Source organism: Sprattus sprattus (assembly GCF_963457725.1).
Source record: "Sprattus sprattus genome assembly, chromosome: 4".
Taxonomy (NCBI): Eukaryota; Metazoa; Chordata; class Actinopteri; order Clupeiformes; family Clupeidae; genus Sprattus; species Sprattus sprattus.
The window spans coordinates 8,962,328-8,969,827 of record NC_137923.1 but is presented as its reverse complement, the minus strand read 5'-3'; the positions used below and the strand labels follow the sequence as shown (position 1 = coordinate 8,969,827).

General features: G+C 48.0%; 1 protein-coding gene across 1 annotated transcript in view; it reads right to left on the bottom strand.

Moving 5' to 3' along the window:
• clstn2a (calsyntenin 2a) overlaps positions 1 to 7,500 on the bottom strand; it is a gene marked incomplete at both ends in the record, with an annotated part of 199,105 nt that overhangs the window by 180,037 nt on the left and 11,568 nt on the right. The gene's annotated exons all lie outside the window — the stretch shown is intronic.

Below are 7,500 nucleotides of genomic sequence, written 5' to 3'. Positions count from 1 at the left end.
CAAGGATGTGCCTCAGTTGCCAGTGTGTGTGTGTGTGTGTGTGTGTGTGTGTGTGTTTGTGAACGTGAGAGTGTGTGTGCGGGTGGGTGAGTGGGTGAGTGCTTGAGTATGTTGGTGTGTGTGTGACAGAGAGAGTCTGTATGTGTGTGTGTGTGTGTATGTGTTTGTGAACGTGAGAGTGTGTGTGCGGGTGGGTGAGTGGGTGAGTGCTTGAGTATGTTGGTGTGTGTGTGACAGAGAGAGTCTGTATGTGTGTGTGTGTGTGTATGTGTTTGTGAACGTGAGTGTGTGTGCAGATGAGTGAGTGGGTGAGTGCTTGAGTATGTTGGTGTGTGTGTGACAGAGAGAGTCTGTATGTGTGTGTGTGAGAGAGAGAGTCTGTGTGCATGTGTGTGTGTGTGAGAGAGAGAGTCTGTGTGCATGTGTGTTTGTGTGTGTGTGTGAGTGTGAGTGTGAGTGTGAGTGTGAGTGTGAGTGTGTGTGTGTGTGTGTGTGTGTGTATGTGTGTGTGTGTGTGTGTGTGTGTTTATGTGTGTGAGTGTGTCTGTGTGTGTGTGTGTGTGTGTGTGTGTGTGTGTGTGTGTGTGTGTGTGTGTGTGTGTGTGTGTGTGTGTGTGTGTGTGTGTGTGTGTGTGTGTTTGTGTGTGTGAGTGTGCGGATTGAAACTACTCGCCCCGTTGTCCATTGTGGACTTACATAGATGGAGACCTTTTCTCATCCTCTTTTTGGCCTCATAATAACTTGAGTAGGAGGCAATCTTAAGCTCCATAACACCTCCTCCTCCACCATACGTACTCTCTCTCTCAAACACACACAAACACACACACACACACTCCCAACAGAATTTAGTATTTTACTGGAAAACACTCCATGAGCAAGACCTAGATGAGAGGCCTCAAGAGAAACTGACAAACAAGGACGGCACAGCAGGTACTAAAGTGATAAACAGTCACACCTATAGCACCCATGCATCCCGCTCAGGCTCAGTAAAGGAGGTGGCGTGTATAACTGACTGTCACTTTTATCCCCCTCGCCAGTGATTGGCCGCTGTGCACCATGAATCGTCAGAGGAAACCAATATCAGTCAGATATTACCGTTGTAAATAAGAATTTATAACTTAATAATATGCGGGCAAAGGGAAATGACATGATCAGTCAGCCCTGCTTGTCCCTGAACAGGGTTTTAGATGCTGATGCACAACACAGGCAATAACTCACGGCCGACCGCCACTGACACAATAACAAATATGGGTATCGTTCATTTTGATAAAGTACTAAAGCACAGAATAATTAAAGATATGCTAGCGATACATTTACATTTGTGATATATTTGTCTGAATTATGTTAAACGTTGAGACAGACCATCCATTCAGTTGAGGATGGGTAGGGCACATCTCTGAGTGTGACAGCACGAGTGGGAGTTCTGTTAAATGTCAGAGAGAGGCTCTCTACAAGAGATGACCATGGCATTTGCCCCGAAGAAACCAGAAATATATATTTCTACACATATTAACAGATGTCTAGTTTCTCGGCTTGGCGTGAAAGGAAAAAATCAGAAATTGCCTGGGTGAAGTATTAAAAAGAAGTGCATAGAGAAGGATGGTCCTAGGCTGGGGGTGATGGGGTTGACATTTCAAAGTAAACAAATCATCTTTCTTTGCCTCATCGATAATGGCATAAAAAAGGAAGGGTGTGGGTCGGAGGAGGCATTGGAGCGGGGGTGGGGGGGGGGGGGGGGGGGTTATTACAGGGAAGTTGCCCAGTAATCTTATCAACTTCTGTCTCAGAGGAGGCATTGTTTCCATTGTGAGCCAGCCACCCACCCCAACCCGTTTGCTGAGCTGCAAATGTTCCTGTCCTATACGTATGCATTCACCAACTGCCATTTCCACTGACAGCAATGATGACCCATTATCCGGGGCCGTGTGCAGAGCGGCAGAAATGGTTTATTGTTTGTTGTAATTGTACAGGAGCCCTGGTGGCAGCTCAGAAATTGCACTGTGACAGCAGTGTCACAACAAGAACTCCACACAGCTACACAGCAGCCTCAACAGACAAGCCCTTGCTCGCTCAGTGACAACGCCAGTACCGCAAACGTTCCCCCAGCTTTTATTTGTGTGTGTGTGTGTGTATGTGTGTGTATATGTGTAAGTGTATGTCTGTCTGTCTCTCTTTCTGTGTGTGTGTGTGTGTGTCTGTCTGTCTCTCTTACTGTGTGTGTGTACTGTGTGTGTGTGTGTGTGTGTGTGTGTGTGTGTGTGTGTCTGTCTCTCTTTCTGTGTGTGTGGGTGTTTGTGTGTGTGTGTGTGCGTGTGTGTGTGTGTGTGTGTGTGTGTGTGTGTTTGTGTGTGTGTGTGTGTGTGTGTGTGTGTGTGTGTGTGTGTGTGTGGTGAGGCGAGAAGCTGGAGGGGATCTTTAAATAAAGACAGCCTTTAACGGGCGTGGTGGTGGCAGTGCTATGTGCCACAAAGACATAGCAGCTCGGAGGCGGAGGCAGCTCGGAGGCAGCTCTTCCGTTTCCCTGCCTGAGAACACCTCACCTGCCATCCTCTCCCTCATCATCCTCCTCCTACTTTTCTGTCTCCTCCTCCTCCTAGACCTCCTCTGGTACTCTAAATCCTCATTATCCTCTTCCTCATCCTTTTCTGCCTCCTCATCCTCTTGTTTTTCTTCCTCCTCCTCCTCCTCCTCCTCTAACTCATCATCCCCCTCGCCCTCCAGTAGACAGTGGATCCGGCTCAGTTCTGTCCACAATCTCTCGTGAGCAGTAAGGATCAGCAAGCAAGCAGAATCATCCCAGATCTGCTCCTACTGCTCCTGCAGGTCCTGTGCCCAGTGTAGTATTAAGCTAGAGAAGGAGGGGAGAGCTAGGCACAGATCTGGCTTAAAACTGCCCTATGTCTCTTGCATTCAATAAGAGCTACTGGGGGTGGGGGGGGGGGGGGGGGGGGTAAGGTTAGTGGAGAAGATCACGACAGACGGGTGTGTTGCCCGGGGGCAGAAAGACGTCCTGCTGAGTGACGGGGGTGTTGCTGTGGAAGCGTGGCTGGGGTCAGGAGTCTCTCTCACTCTCTCGCCTGCAGGCGAACAGCAGAGGAGGGCAGACACGCAGGAGAGGAGAAAAGACCAGAGCAGAACAAAGGAGAAGAGAGGAGAGGAGAGGGTGGGCAAGGAGATAAGGGGAGGGGAGGAGGATAAAGGAGAGCGCTGCAGACAGGTGTGTGTGTTTCAGGGAGTCATCGTTCCTCAGTGTCCCAGCACAAGAGGACGCATATCAATATCCAGATCATCTCATGTTGCATTTCTCTCCACCTATCTCTCTCTCTCACTCACTCTCTTGTTATCCCTGTCTCTCTTTCTCTATCTCTCCCTCTATCTCAAATTCAAAATTCAATTCAAAAGGGGCTTTATTGGCATGACAAAAACTGACTTTGTATTGCCAATGCATTTCTGATTATACAGGTTGTTAGGGGGGAAAATCACTCTCACCCCACTCTCTCTTTCTCTCTCCTTCAGTCGCCCACTCTCTCTTTCTCTCTCTCTCTCCTCCTCTTTTCCTCTGTAGCCTAGTGGAGGGTCTCTTATCTCTGACAACAGAAAAGGAAGTGCAGTGTCTGTCTGCCTGTTTGTGTCATGGAGGTGTTATACAGACCTGGAAAGAGTGAGGAACTGGTACCTACAGTACGTGGGAGTAGCTACGCTCGGTAGGAAGAACCAAATGGGCTGCCAGCATCTTAAAAAAAATTCGTCCCATGGGTGCTCTCACTTGGTGCATCATTTATAAGAAAGGCCAATTAGGTGCCACATTACACATGACAACAGGCACTAAAAAATGGTTTGTCGTCTATTTGGATGCTAACTGGCTAAAGCTAACCGTCAATTCTGGCTCTTTGGTTTGTGTCTCAGAGATGCCCCTCCTTTGCTCCTCCCTCTATTCCTGCTCCACGCACACCTGATTGAAGTCAGCGTTAGCTAAAAAAAAAAAACAGGGCGCTCAGCTGATGAGGGGCACAACCTGAGACGGATTCAAAGTTTACCGACACATTTCTTCGAAAAGTTCATTGAGAGTTTTTCTCAGCTTCTCAGCTGCACTTGTGTAACACAATGAGATGTTAAACGCACCACGGTTTCCGTTTAAATAAACGTTTTGCTACGTTTTGTCTGGGCTGAAGGCAGCCTAGCATTGCTACTGATAGGATTAGCCAGGTGTGCTGAGCAGGGCAGGAATCAGGAGCTAACACATCACAGGACCAGTGGCTGCCCAGGCGCAGAGCCCAGAACCTCACGCTCAGAGCCAAGGGTCAACAAGTACAGCAGCGATTCAGTGTCCTGACAGAGAACCATTGGGCCAGGGATTAGTTTTGGAGCCATACATGTCCTAATACTGCACCTCTGTGACAACAGTTCAGAGTCTGCAGGCAACTCACCGAAGTTGTTGGATAAAATCTCTCACAGCCCATACATGCCCTATTTTCAGTCTCGAGGGTCCACCGCCACAGCAGTGCTGTAGTATTCTGGAAAGAAAGCATGATGAACCAGAAAGGCAGGGACTAGGCTTCAGGGGGCAGACAATGACAGCAGTAGTCCCTGAGGGGTAGTGCCCAGTCTGGAGTGCCCAGTCCCTGAAATTGTGGGTGAGAAGCTTATTGGAAACAAATGCTAACAAGCCAACACCCAGAGTCCCACAGACTCATGTACCCCCTACACTGCAAAAATGCTTTTCTAACCTAGTGTTATTACTCTTATATTGAGATGAAAAAATCTAGTTGGTCTTGTTTCTAGCTAAATTGTACTTACCTAGTGCTGTCTTGGTAAGGTTATTTTTGCCTATTTCAAGCAAATATTACTTATTTTAAGAAATCTTAACAAGCCAAATTTGCTTAACGCACTGGCAGCCAAATTTGCTTGTTTCTCAATCCTTCTTTGAGCCCCACCTTCAGGGGGAGTTTGGAGTGGTTCGGAAATATCAAATGACACTAATGCAGAAATTGTTCCCATGCACATTTGGCATATATGTCTTACTATGCGAGACAAGGCAGGGAATGACTCATTCACACTGCTGATTAATCACGAGGCGCTGTTGACACTGTTTATAGAAAGAATAAGATATTTAAGAGAAAAATGTTTCTTTTTTCTTCGTCATAAATCATCAGCTTAATGAATCCATAGATGTTGTGTCAAAATGACAACCACACCTATTTTTCACGCACCGGTGATTCAATGGATGTGAAGTATCGGATCTTACTGTAAATTACATGGAATTGGCACGTGTTTGCACACACAGACTTTCCACTGGAGTGTGGAGGGGGAGAGAGACATATTACCACCTCCATTTCCAGTGTGGGAGAGAAGAGAAGGGGGTGGCAGTTGCACTGATAAAAGTTTAATTTGAGGATGCACAGCTGGCCCAACCACTGATCTGGAAGTGCGAAAGACTGATGATTCACACACAGTTTACAGACAGATTACTGAAATGGACTGAAACATGTAAACATGTTGTTACCATTTTGGACATGACACACCAAAAATGTACTATCTCAGGGGGGGGGGGGGGAAACAAACAGGATGCCACACCACCCTTCCCTGACTGCACGCGCCTCATGACTACTGACCCAGATCCGCTCGACTGCTAGCCGTTGCTTTCTGGCGTCATCCCACAGTGGTCCTCTGCGGCGCGGGTTGATTCACACTAACAGCAGGTCGCCTTCTATTTCAGTGCAAACGTACTCAGCAGGGGAGCGCGGAGGGGCCCTGAGCGCAGAGGGGGGTCCGCCTCAGTGCTGTGGAGGATCTGACACAGAGTAAACTGATCTGGCCCTGGTCCGCTCCGCAGTCGGATGCCCAAGAGACCCGGGGTATTGTAGAGCGGTATCTGAGCCTTGACTTAGCCACATCTGGCCCAGGGTCTGGCTGAGCTCCACTCTCCCGTCAGATTCCCGGGAGACGCAGACCGCTCTCGGCAGCAGCTGCCAATAGGGGTTCTTGCTGCGGAGCGTTTAGCCCAGGTTAGAACGCTGAGCCAGATGCTCCAAGCACCGGTGCTTACAGCGGACATATTATAAACAAACAAACATAAATAAACAAATACATAAATGAGCAGGAAATAACTGCTGATCCTGCACAATATCCTTTCCGCTGATGGAGGGAGATTTTATGGGGAATAAAATTAAACGCACACATCTGCCGATCTGCCATCAGCTAGTGCTGCCTTTGTACCTACAGCTTTATGTGGCTGTAACATAGTTGTACTGTGGAAAGGAAACAAGGAAAATAAAATAAAAAATTGCAATATGTTTTTTTCTTCTTTTTTTAAAATGGAAGAGAAGCGCAGTCAATTACCCTGCCTATGTAAAACATCACTAAACATAATTTGTCGGCAGTGAAATTGCATCGCTACAGGGGGATGTTACTCCCGGTTCAGGGGAAAACTCACTTCAATGGCACACTGTGTGAGAGAGAAGTCTACGAACCGTGCCACTCCCACGGTGAGAGATAGAGGGAGAGGGGAAGAGGGCTTCCAAAAGGAGGGATGGAGAGAATTGAAAATAAAGAGAAGGAGAGAGTGAAAGAGAAAGAAAGGAGGAGAGGAGGAGGTAGAGGGTGGGGGGAGAAAAAAAGTGAGTGAGAAACAGCGAGAGAGAGACATAGAGGTGGAGGAGGAGGAGGAACAGGATGGTAAGTAAGACATGATGGCGAGGCGGTTGGGGGGCACGTGCGGTGGAGGAGTCCAGGAGCAAAGGGGCGCAGGGCCTGCAGGAGGAGGGAGGAGGACGTGGCCATTCCGTTCCGCCTGAGCGCCCCCCACAGCAGGCCGTCCGTCTCGCAGGACACCCCAGCATGAGCCAACATCAAAACAAACTAATGGAAATACTCGGCTGAGGAGCCGCCACGCCGCTGCCACGCAGAGATAACGGCCAGGACACACCGCCATCGCAATCTAGTGGTGCCACACATAGTACACACACACACACACACATACAACCACACACACAAACACACAAACACACACATACACATACACACACATACACACCCACATGCACACACTCATACAACCACACATACACACACACACAAATACGCACACAAATATGTATGCTCTGGCACACAAATGTGACTATACATAAGCACAAATAAACATACACACACACACAAACACACACAAACACACAAGCACGTACACACATGCATACACACACACACACACACACACACACACACACACATACACACACACACGTACACACACACACACACACACACACACACACACACACACACACACACACACACACAAACATCCTCATAGGTTGGCTGACAGGCAAACAACAAACAAAGCCTTTTCTCACAGACGCTCAAAGAGAAATTCACTGGCTGAGCCCTATTTGTATTCTGAATGTCTTTCCCTCACATCACTCGAAAACATCTGCTTTGCTCTCTCTCTCACACACACACACACACAGACTATGATCTCTCCCTTTTATTCCAACCAATACATCA